Raw genomic sequence first — 12,951 nt, 5'->3', positions numbered from 1 at the left:
AAGAGGAATACTGAAGATTCCAAAATATGAAAGCATATAAATCTGTTATGAATTTAAATGTAAGAGATTGAAATCATTTGCAAATTTCATTTTAACAGACAGACTGCTCAGCTTACACAGTCCACAAGAATGCTGGAAAAAAACTAAAGCCTAAACTTGCGCCAACGTTTTACAAAGTACACGCCAAGCACTTTGTTAGCATCAAGTGCAATTAAGCCTAAAGTGAGAAAATAAGCAAGAATAAGAATAATTCACCCAGTTTATAAGAGAAGTAGATGTCATTAAGTAAATAGAAATAAATAAATCCAGGTTCAGTTCTGGTTCAAGGAGGCACAACCACTCCACTGTAGCTACACGAGTTGTTTTAAGCATCTAAGGCAAGTGAGCAAGCCTGCCCAATTTTTAGGTGAGCAAATTACTACCCAAAGTGTTCTTGAGATATTTGCAATATTTCTTTTAAATTTTTTTTTTCATTCCATCCCTATATATTTATTGCTACTGGTTTTGTTTTTAAACGCTCGTGGATCAGAAGCAAAGGCATCTCGTATTTTTGCAGGAGATGGTCATTCAGCAATATGAGCCAACACTAACATCTCTGTGCTGAGGATATGCCGCATCATTTTCACCGTATTTTTCCCATGTTTGATATTTCTTTTCCTTCTTCTGCTAAAAGTCACACTACCTTTCCTTAAATGCTTCCTCATGCTTAGAAACATCATATTCTTTCCGACAATTGTTTCCCTCCTGCTCTGCCCCCTCTGCTCTCATCTTTATAGTCTATATCTAGATTCCCACTTCTTGTAGCTCTCCAAAATTGGCAGTATCAAATGCTTCCCTTGTATCGATTAGTTGCCTCGGGGTTGGGGAGAGCAAGCATCTGACATCTCCAGCAGCAGCCGGTGGCGCCAGGTCACGTGCAAGACAGAGGAGGATTGTGGAGCAAACACCAAAGAAATGCAGCAGGTTAAAAGGGCAGTTCAAAACCTTTATAAAGCTGAGCTAGGGTCTCTCAAACCTCCTTACTCATCGCAGGAAAGAAGGGAAGTTTTTCTTTCCGTGCACTTTTTGGGCACAGGCTCAAACACAGAAGAGCTCTACCAGGAGCACCACAAGGTCAGGAGAAAAACATGTCCTCTGGGGCTCTGCCCCAGCTGGGAACCAAAGTCCTTCAAGACTAGAAATTGCTGCATCTCCATGAATGAAAGAGTGCACACAAGTAACTGCAAAGTGCATTTTTTTTCAGAGGTGGGGGGTGGGGGTGGGGATGAGGACTCAGTTGTGACTAAACTGAAGTGTCAGGTGAATCCTCAAGACTTCCCAGCTCAGGTCTCGAATCGCAAAGCTGACAAAGGCTCAAATCAGAGTCTGCCAAAAGTGGAAAAGGTGCACAGAAGTGGGTAAAGAAACTGACTTTTTTTCCCCCTGAACAACTCACCATGAACTAGGTGAAAGTGAGGAAACACTGTGCAAAAATCTGGAGGAAAGTAAAATTTAAAAAAGGAAGAAAAAAAATCAATGTGGGAAAATACTTTCCATCTGCACACAGCACAAGCATCTTGATGTTGTCAGCCTGTCTGGGACAAGAGTCATGTTGATAGATACATGAAACAACGCCCACAAGACCCCAATTTAATTATTAGTTACAAGTGTTTATGATAATCAAACCCACATCTCTTGTGTAAGCACCCAGGTTTTCACCATGCAGGGGTTACAAAGGCATGGTTTACTTCTCACCCCCCTCCTCTGCTGAATCATCAGGTACCAGCCACAACGGGTCTGGATACCAGAATAACAGGTTCACTGATCCAATACACTCCTCTAAGACAAAGCAACCCCTACAGTTTTTCAATTCTCTTATTATTTTTCAGGCTTAGTGTTCAGACCAGAACACCTCCACAGAAACACATCCTATTCAGCATCAGGCCAAAACACGTCCTATTGTAAAATGTGAGGCAGTGATGGGAATGTAAAAATCAATATATATGCAGCCCTTTGTCATTCAACCACCAGGCAAAGCTGGATTTTACTGCTAATACTGAACTAACAGCAGCATTAAAAGATAAGACTCTCAGGTTTATTTTGCAGGGCAATGAAATTCTATGGTGTGTTTTGCACCAGAGCATCCAAGAGTGCACCTTTCTTATAATTTTATTTTCTTATAGGGAACTTCTTTGGAAAGTGAAACCTGTGTGCACTCCAAAACCTAAATACTACTTAACAGTTCAAAGCAGAGTTAAATCATCACCAAAATGTAAAAATAAGTACAACTATCAATATTTGCCTACAGGTTCTTAACAACAAGAAAATATTTGGTGGGAGAACACAGACACTTCAGTTCACAAGGCACTAAACAAAAAAGATGGGTAATAGTCAGCCCTGATTTAACGGTCATCATGATACTTTATTTTTCTTAGTATCTTCTGCTGAAGTATTCAGAGCCTCAACAGCTATCAGGTAAGATCAGATCTGAATGTGTGAATGGTAGATAACCTTTATCTGCATAAGAAAAAGAAGAAACTTCTAGTTTGAGGAAATAAAACATTAAAGCCAAACCAAGTCTGCTGCAAATCCAGAAATAGAACTAGAAATCATGAATTTAAAACCTATGCTTAACTGCTAAATCAGTTCTGACAAAATAACACCTGAAATATCAAGATCACTAATGGAAAACATTTTGCAAGTAATATAGCATCTTAAGAAAAGCTGTAATTAGCTGCTGCACTCAATAGGTAATATTACTAGAGAAACAAAAAAATGTTTTGCTACATTATGCTGCAGTGCTTATGGAGTATCGGTGACTGTCACCATGAATACCACAGAAGTCCATTAGAAAATAAGGAAATGAAAGCCAGAATGGCATCAAAGGCCTGCTGGAAAATAATACTCCACGAAGAACACTTCAACTGAAACAAAATATAACAAAATATTAAGAATATCACTTTTCTGATGGCTTTCTGTACCTCATTAAAGAAGAAACCCTACGCTCCCCTCTGAGGATTATTTCTAAATTGGAGGAAAACAGTTACCAAAACAGCTTCCTGAAACACAGCTATGAACCTTTTCCTCAGAATAACTCAAAAGCAGGACAGAAGCAGGAAGTCACACTAAGAGCAAACAACATTGCTTGCCTATCAGCCATCAAAATCTGATCTTTTCAATGGCTCAATTTCTACCTTTTTCTAAAACAAACCCAAACAAAACCCAAGACCAACCCCCTCTCCCTCCCACCCCCCAAAAAAACCCAACACGCCTTTCAGCACAATCTGTGCGAGGAGAACAAATAAGGGTAAATAAAAATTGCATGGAGTGAACTTCCACAGCCACTACAGACCTTTGAAACTGTGGTGCAGCCCAAAGCACCTGGGATGTAATGACTGTAGAACAGCTGATTTGGTATTGCACCATCAGCTGAGAGTAAACACTTTCCCCTCATGTAGGAAGTTGGCACTTCTACCTGTTAAACAGAAGCTTTATTGCACATCACATGGATCTTAAGAGTCAGCAAAATTAACTCCTGGGGTTTTCAAGAGATTTTTTTTTTTTTTTAGACTTCCATGATGAAGATTTGCTTAGTTTTGTTCCTGCATTCCTAAAATACATATATTTAATGTTTTGGAAATAAATTCAATCTACTACTAAGAAACATCCACGCTATTAAAGATCACTTAGGAAGAGCTGCACCTCTTTCAAAGTAGGGATGTTTGAACATGTATTGCATATTCTGCTCCCACCCTCCCATAGCAACAAAAAGGCTTTTCAACACTGGGAATGTAAATTAACTTAAAAGACAAGCAAAATGAACGAGGCATTTATAACCTGCAGATGACTGTTAGGCAATGGTCAGACTCCTAGTAACACTAGTTACCACCACAATCAACCTAGACATATGTTCTGCATTAAATTTGAGCTTGCAAATGTTAGTTCTTGCTTACAGTAAAAGCATATAAATTGAACCATGTGGAGTACATTAAATGATTGCCTGCTGCCCACAGATACTCCCTCAACTCAGCTTTTTTGAATTCTGAAAGACAGGAGAAAACTATTGGTGTAGCAGAAAGCTGTTTTAAATCGCAAGCAGTAGTTTATCATTAACTTGCCTTTTCCCCACTAGGCAGAGCACTGCAAACTGGTCCTCACCTCGCGTACTGAGGCAGACTGGCCATCCAGCACGTGCCGAGATCAAGTAAGATGATCTAATTGCCAACTATTTCCTACTGAAGTACACCGTTTCAGGTAAAATGTGTTTGAATAAATCATCACCATTTGCTCTTGTCTTCACAGACAGAAATCAACAGTGTCAGATCTCAGCTAGAATACAGATTAGTTTTAGTTTAGTTTTCACTCTATTTTAAAATAGGCTTCTAAACTACTGTACATCTAAACAGCAAGCCAAAACTATTACCTTTCTAATGATCTGCTTGTGTAAAACCACTTTTGAGGCTTGTATAATCTTTTGCACTGTATATTTTTTGTTTTAGCATTGAATCTTTGTTTTAAAAAAGTTTCATATTGTAGAGTGGTTTAATCCCAATAGTGGAATGATAATGGAAAGCAATTTTTTTTCCACATCTGTCTTAAATGTAGGAATTAAAGAATATTGTCAATATAATAACAGCAGGTGATAAACATTTATTTTTTGGCTACTCCCAACATATCTGAAAGATATGTATGGTTTTGGACCTTACAGAAAACATCTATAGGGTCAGCAACTAAGTTTCATCTGTTTAAGAAAAAAAAAAATCTTTATTTCCCTGTCTGAAAACAAAAGTAATTTTAAGCAAAAATTAAAGAGACAAAGTTCAGAATTAGATTTTGCTGTGTTTGTCAACCATCTGTGCTATCCAACAACTTGTACAAAGCAAAGGCACAGACATTTCTCACTGGTTAAGGGAAAAAAAAAAAAGGCAAGACAACCAGTTAAGGCCCTTTAGTTACCACTTGATCCATTGGAAACAGGTGGGAACTTCTGGGATCCAACACTTTCTCCCTCCATTTTCAGGGAGGGACTCTCAGATTACAGAAGACTTGCAAACCTCCTCCCACAAGCACTCACTACCCTTCAAATAGTGATGCCCCAACTCATTTCCCACCCAGCTGCTTGTCAGGCTCTGCTAACATCTGAGCTCTCCTCCCCAGCAGCCTCTCAACTGAGCAACCCTTACTCCATCGAGGACTTGGACTATGTGGGTAGGAATCCTGAAAATTTATCCCAAACTGAACTTACAGGCTCCCAGCTTGTGAGAGGCAATTACTTGATGATGGCCTCCTTATTTTCATACAAATGAAGGTGGAGTTTTTAAATATCCATCTAATCTGAGTGCCCTCTGGTTCAGCCCACCACAATACAGTACGTAGAAAAAAAACCCCAAAAGCGTAATGGTAAATTCGTTGCAATTGCTGCAACTCAGAGGTGATATTTTGCATTTCCCTGAGGGCAAGCAAACTAAAAATAAAAAAAAAGTCACCCACATTATGTGTTTGTTCTTCAGCCCTGCTTGAATTAAATGTTTTATTTCAGGGCTGCTCCTTTGCTTAATTTTCTTTGCCTCTTTTTTTTTTTTCCCCCCCCTGTGGTGGTATTAATGATATGGGGAAGGAGGTGGGAGTGGATGGGATGTAACTGAAATTAAAGTAAAAAGTGTCTTTAAACTTCAAGTTGAAGGAAGCATTTTGACCTTCAGTAAATAACGTTCTACCTTTGGCATCTGCCATTGTCCACTACCTATATTTACTACTGTATTTTTGTGCCTATGCTACATACTGCATCAGCCTCAAGCAACTGAATGGCCTTTACAAATCCCGACCTTTTGCAATGCGAAAGATCCCCAGGCAGGCTAAGGTACACAACGTGAGGAAGGCTGCTATTGCTTAACTAGCCCTTGCTTCCACCCATTTTCCTGGCAGATGGGTAAGTATGGTCCTGCAAAAGTCACTGAACTCCATTTTTACCCTGCAACCTTCCATTTTCACCCCAGAAACTCTGCTTTGAGCTTCCAGGCAAGTCTTTATAGTTTGTCAGGTTCACTTAGCTGCAGCATATTTCGTGGTTCACCTAACTGATAGCTGGCATGCAGCAAAGCACTGTGCACAACAAAACATTCTGAATTCCAGCTGGAAGCAAGAGCTGTGCCCTTCCATTTCTTTAGTTCGTGGGCAGGCTTTCCGAAGGCACAGCTTAGCTAGCAAAACCTGTTCAGCTGCTAAGTTAAGAGCAAAAGCTTTCTACCTTGCCTCCAGTAAAAAAAAAGTGCATATACTTGTACACCAAGACACCTTTGTATGCAAAGAAGAAACGAGCATCGTTCATTAGTCGGTTTTCATTTAGAACTGAAACACACGAAATCCGCCAGGCTCTAGCCCGGCAACGCCTCACCTCCAAGTCCTGAAGCTGGCGTTTATAGAGCCTACAAGAATTTGAAGAGCCTGCACAGAGTTCATGGGATTTACTTCAAAGAAACACCAGCTCGGAAACGGATTCTGCAAATTTGCAGATTAAAATCAGCTTTCTCGGCAGCACCCGGCTACTGTATGTGGCACAGCAGAGTTTGTCCGGCAGGTCAGGTTACTTCCAGGCCCAAAGGTCAGGCTGACAAAAGCACTTGGCGATGTCCGTGCCGTGAGGCGCACAACCTCGGATCGCCTCCTCCTCAACGAGCGACATACCCAACGGCTTGGCGCGGCAGGCCAGGCAAGCCCCAGCTCTGCACGGCATTTCTCCTCAGCCCCGCGGCAAACCCCAAAGCGGGCAGGACGAGGGTCTGACGGACCGGGCAGCCCCGCGCCAGGTGCGCACGCGGTCCTTTATGCTTCCGTAGTGAAAACCGCTCCCAAGACCAGCGCCAGCAGCCTGCACAAACAGTCACGTCCCCCCGCTGCCTTCCAAGCTGGCCCCCCCTGGCACGGCTCTCCTCCCCTCACACCCCACACCCCCAGCAAAAATTTCTGAAAGCACGGGAGATGAGCGCTGCTGAAATGGAGAATGCAGTGATCATGAGAGGCGCTGCAGAACAAGTCACCAGATTCTTCTAACCAATAAACTCCAAGGGCCATATTACTTTCTTGGCCTTATTACTTTTCTTGCCTGGTCCTGCAGGCTCTCCTCTGCAGCCCTAAGTGATGTATTTTTGTTTTTAATAGAGACTCTTCTATTACCACATTTTCCTATTTCTGCATACCTGGCTTTGCAACCTGAATGCTTCTTCGGAAGCAGGCAATTCCATAAAAATAATACCATAAACCAAAAGAGAGTCAGGAATTTTAATGCGCAGAGCAAGGCAGATCCGTACCTGCACGATTAAGCGGGCTAGATTCATTCCCCAAACCTCTGCTGCTTTGAGCTTACAGGCTACTGAAAGCTTTAACAACTGATTCTTTTTTTCCTTAAAAAAAAAAAAAAAAAAAAAAAAAAAAAAAGTTCACCGGACAGCTTTAAGGCTTCAAGTCGCTGAAATGCTGGCATTTGGCAGGGAGGAGGCCATGACCATTTAAGATCAGCAACAGATCAGAAATAGATGAAGCATTTCCTACTGAAACTTTCAGAAAAGTCTGTGGTCAGTAACAGAAAGTTCAACAGGAATGTCTGAAGTCTCGCAGGGCTATACAGGGCTCCACCGAGTGAGCTACCTGGAATAACCACCGCCTCAAAGCTTAGTGACATGGCTAGATAAGAGAAGTGAACCTCTGTCTGAGAGGCACTATTTCTCAGCAAGTTTATTTTCAGGCATAATTATGGAAAACCAGTATTAACGATTGAGGGTAACAATCCAGGATTGAGAAATAAGTTGCCTAAAGTTTTGACTAGCAGCTAAACTATAGAATTTACTGTCTCTGTTCAACTGGCACAGGACAATCAACCTTCTTCTATATGCTAAAAAAGCTAATCACTGAGGAACAAAACTACAGTCAAAATGCCTTTGTAAGGGAAATGATGATGACGAGTAAACCAAAGTTGGAGAAAAACAAGACTTCCGAATGCATTCTTATCATAGCTTTCTTAAAGCTCATCCTTATATGGTTTATGGAAACAAAATACCCACCCCAAGGAACCCGTGACTCAAACCTGAAAGCATGAGTTTTAACCATCCCATCTAAAGCGATGCCTGTATTGCTAATAGTTTGAAATCCTTTCAATACTTGCATTCTTCTGCTTGTTCCTCCTCTTTTATTATAATAGCCTCTCCTGTTTGATGTAGTCGTTATACTGTTTTCTTACCTTTTCTATGGAAGCAATTTAAACTTTTAAACTTTAGTGCTTCAATTCCCCTGTAACAGTGACTAAACTAAGGCTGGCTCTTGGGATCCATGGTGCCATTCCCTGCATTGCTGTTTTGGTGGGGGGTTTTTTTGGGGAGGGGGGTTTGGGGTTTTTTTAAGAAATTAAATAGGTTACAGCTAACCTACCCTAGGGGAATATTTCAACACCTGAGGAGCAAAGGACCCAAGTCTCTTAAAACCTGGCCTACATCAAGGTGCCTCAATTCCCCATCTTCAAAATGGGAACAAGAACATCCATTTTGTCCGTATAGTTTGTCAGAACACACGCTCCTCACACAGCAAAACGCTCTTCCTCCTGTGCATTTCCAAAGCAGAGCAGGACTCTCAATGCAATAAATGGTAATATCATTATATTGTTTTCTAATAAAAGCAAGACTGGGAACAATAAAAACAGTAAGTAAAAAGCATACTGAGCTAGTCTTACTGCAGAAAACCCTTTTTGAATTGTATAACTTGAAAAATGACCTTAGAAATCAAATGATCCATAACATTTTTTCCTTATTACCCCACCTCAAATCATGAGAATTTCAGCTGTTCTTAAGCTAAAAGTCTAGACTTCACGTTTCCTGAAAGAAAAACTGAAAAGATGAGAGAGAACAGTATGATAAAGATTCATACTCAGGCAGGCAGATAAAATACGTGTCACTGTTTTCAGCACTTGAGTTTACCAGCTGCAGAACTCAGCCTTAAGGCTCGTCTGAATTTTGGCTCCAAGTCCTGTCAACATGGATGTCTAAAATACCTAGCAGGCCCTAGCCTCACCTGTGACACTTGGGTAACTCTGTGCTTTTAAAAGGCTTAGGGGGAAAAAACACAAAAAACCCCACACCAAAACCTATAGCCATCACTGAAATTCATCTATTGCTTTGTAACACCCCTGTTCATTTGCAAAAATCCATGAAGACACCCATTGAAGAGCTGGAAGCAGAACTGCAGTAACTGCTCACTGCCAACCTACTGTACCCAAAAAAAAAGATTTGTGAAGCACTGCAATACAGTGCGAGAGAGGTAAACCACCTTAAGAATCCTTTCATTTCCCAAGCCAAATGATCCCAATGCCTTTTGTCCTAAATGACTAAATTCATAGGGAGAGGTGAAAAATTCCTTTACAAAGCACGCCCTAGCTGTTCCAATCTGTTTCAGGAAATAGAGAGGTAAATAAGTTCTATATTATAAAAGAAAAAAGAAAAAAATTTCCAGGCTTTTCTTTATTACTTTTATCCCTGTATTGCTCACTGACACTTTTTCTAGAAGTTTCATGGGTATCATGATCTCAGGCAACAGTAGAAATACACAATTCTTTATCCTTCTCACTTCCAAAGTATCATTAAGGCAGGAGTCCAGAGAAACAGTCCCCAAAAATAATATTTAAAAAATAGGTGGTGGCTCTTAGCTGTTCAGCAACTTACAGATTTATTTATGGAAGTCCATGCTAAGTTACTGAACTTGAAAATATATCCAAAAAGCAAGCATCTGTTTTCCATCTGTCCTCATGGGAACCAGGAAAGGGCTTTAACTGAAAATAAAATATTGGGGTGCAAAAGCACAAGAACTCAAGGAGGGAGAAACACATACAAAGAAAAATTCCATACAGGGAAAAAAAACAAACAGCCTATCAAGAAGCTAAAATTGCAGGTTACAAAGATACAAAATTAAAAAGAGAAAGCACACCCAATATTTTTGAGCCATATCTAATATGAAAAATGACCAAATAACATGCCAAAATTAGAAATTTATTTCACAATTTAAAAAATATAACTGTCATACTAAACAGTGAGACTTGTTTACAGAACTAATTAATTTTAAAGACATACCTGAAAATACTTGCTAACACATACAAGTGTTGGGCACCTACTGTACACAGCTGGCAAGCACAATTTTATCTATTTGTGTTTAAGCAATCTCCAAGCAAAGTGGACTTGCAATTGTGACAGCTGGAATTCCAGTCCCTTTCAGGGGCAGAGAACAATTCCATATTTAAAAACAAAAACAAACAAACAAAATAATCAAGCTGTAATATTGCCTTACATAGGAAAAAAGGGAGCTTTTATTCTCCCTTCAAATATTTTGCCAACATTCATTTACAAGTTACAAAACATCTAAATCAGTTTTCCACAAGAGGTACGTGCACATCTGCCTCCATAAATATACTGCTTTAAACCTGTACGTAAAGTTTTGGAAGGCATTGCTTTACATATCCCTTCCAACCTCCCAGGCAAGCTACTTCTTGCCCCTCATTTTATTTCTCTCAATTTTATTTTTTCCACTTTGCACATGAAGAATAGAGGAAGTCAAGTGAAAACCTCACCAGCAGTACAAAAGCATATCAAGTTAAAACATTTGTAATAAAGAAGCCGATCATAAAAGAATTTCCTCTCTTGCCTTTGCCACGTAGACTCACAAAGTTTCCTTCGTAGCTTTTAAAAAGCAAGCTGTCGCCATGCCCCGACCACTGCGCAAACCGGGATGCCGGAGCCTGTCAGCCTCAGATGGGACCCACTCGGATTCGCTGGCCTCCTAATGCCTAGGGTACCCAACTGCTTTTCTACCAACCATCAGTTCGATCCTCGCAACACACACCAAGCTGCCCCTAAAAAGCCACAGCAAGACCCTGATTCTTTTTCGAATAACTACTGATTTTTTTGCTTAGTCCCTCCCTAGCAAACAGCACAGACAGCCCCGTCGCTGACATGCTGTGAGGCTGGTGGTATACCCAGCAATTTTTCCCCAAATTGCCAATATCTTCACATTACACTTCAGTCTGCACCACTATATTAATTTCCACATATTCCACGTGAATCTGTCTCCAATTATAACTGATCAAGAGTAAAGCAGGCATCCACAGATAAGTACATGGTACTTCTTACAATTTATCGTGAGTAAAGGTCACTCGGTGCTACCATCAAAAATGTACCAAATTGAACTTAAAAAAATTTATATTCTGGTTCCTATGACTGATTTGATCAAACTGAGTTCTTTCACATCTTTCATAACACACCACATGGACATGCTCACCGTGCAAAAGCCATTAGCTCAAGCCATAATGCTCTTCCAATTTTCTTGGATGTCAAAGTAACACCACTAACCAACTGATCATTGTGTTCCTTTAAAGCCACAGCAAACTACGGCAGTATCTAAGAATTTATATACTCTTTCAAGACTAACCTCAACATTCTTGCATTGTAGTTCAAACTATCAGTAATCTATGTGGAAGCAGATAAAAGCTCAGAGAAGTGTAAAAACCCCAAAAGATAGTTAGAAGCAGTAAAACCAAAATAAAGTATGTCTTAGGTTTTCCTATCTATGGCATTGACTCATATTTTGAGGGCCAACATTGTTTCACATTGACAGCATCTCTCTAGTCTTGAATGTGAACAATTACAGCTCAAAATATTTTATTTAGTTTGGTTTTGTTTTGGAAGAAGAGGCAGGAACGGAAAAATATGATTACAGAGATCCCTCAATATTAAAATGGCTTATCTTGCCACCCTGTTTATACTCTCAAGCCATCCTTCCCATGGGCATTCAGCATCTGCAGTTCGCCTGAGCCAGCCTGATTCCAAGAAGCATTTTCTTCTGGGCTACAGAGAACAAATAAACAACCAAAGCAAATCTCCAGCTAAACAGCAATCAGAGCAAGGAAGTTTTCACAGGCAGAGGAGCCGGGAGAGCACTGTCTACGGCTTTGGTTTCATGGGATCTGGGCAGAATTAAAAACAGCTGAGACCATGGGACCTCAGACCAGTAAAGCTGCAAGACAGGACATCTGTCCCACCCCCAGATGCTGGGACCGAGGCTATTCCTTTGATCTCTGCTAGTCTGATCCTGACTTAGCCTTCAGCTGTCAGGTAGCTGACGCTGGTGAGTCAGATGGTACACTGGGGAGACAGGGTGAGAACAGGAGGGGACTGGGCTAACTCATGATTAATTCAATTTTCAAACCACTCATCCCTGCACCCAACCAGAAGCGGCCTCAGACAAGTTATTGCCTGACCGAGACACACCTGCTATTCCTCTCCTATATCTGATATTAACCCTGCCCATCAATTTATGGTGACGGGAGAAAGTGGGCCAAACCCCCACGCTCCCAGCTGCCTGCTGGAGTGACTCAGTGGGCTCCTGGAAAGTGAATTTCTAAACGACCTGCCTACCTCGTTGGGAGACAGAAAAGCAAGTGACATACTAGATGCAATGCAGGATTCTCCTGATGAGCTGGTGTAATACCTCTGTTTCATCAAGAAACTTTTAATGCCAACTTTACAAGTTTCACTCAAGAAGATGCCCTAGGCATGAATCACGCCACAAGATACTCCCTTCCTCAGAGGCTGAGCAAAGGGAATCCCTTATTAAGGGTAGCTAAGGACCAAAGTACAGCAGAACAACAGGGAAAACAAGAAACAACAAGCAGGGCTGAACTGTAGCCTCTTAGAAAAGAAAGCACTCACACAACCGTACAACTACCCATGACATAGGGCTGGGAACAAGCACCATCACCTTGGAGAGCTGGACATTTGCCAAACCTACAACCATGTCATCTCTTTTATTCTTATACCGATGAACTCTCAGAGAGAGGTGATCCTTTCATTAAGGGCAGGATAATTTGCCAAAAAAGGTAGTAACTGGTGAAGAGACACTCTTATGGGCCTCAACCAACGCTCATTGAGGAACTCTACACCG

General features: G+C 40.9%; 1 protein-coding gene across 17 annotated transcripts in view; it reads right to left on the bottom strand.

The window, feature by feature from the left end:
- PDLIM5 (PDZ and LIM domain 5) overlaps window positions 1–12,951 on the bottom strand; it is a 126,999-nt gene that overhangs the window by 73,258 nt on the left and 40,790 nt on the right. The gene's annotated exons all lie outside the window — the stretch shown is intronic.

The sequence above is a fragment of the Grus americana genome, chromosome 4, assembly GCF_028858705.1.
Source record: "Grus americana isolate bGruAme1 chromosome 4, bGruAme1.mat, whole genome shotgun sequence".
NCBI lineage: Eukaryota > Metazoa > Chordata > Aves > Gruiformes > Gruidae > Grus > Grus americana.
The sequence above is the reverse complement of the archived record's forward strand: the minus strand, read 5'-3'. Positions and strand labels throughout refer to the sequence as shown.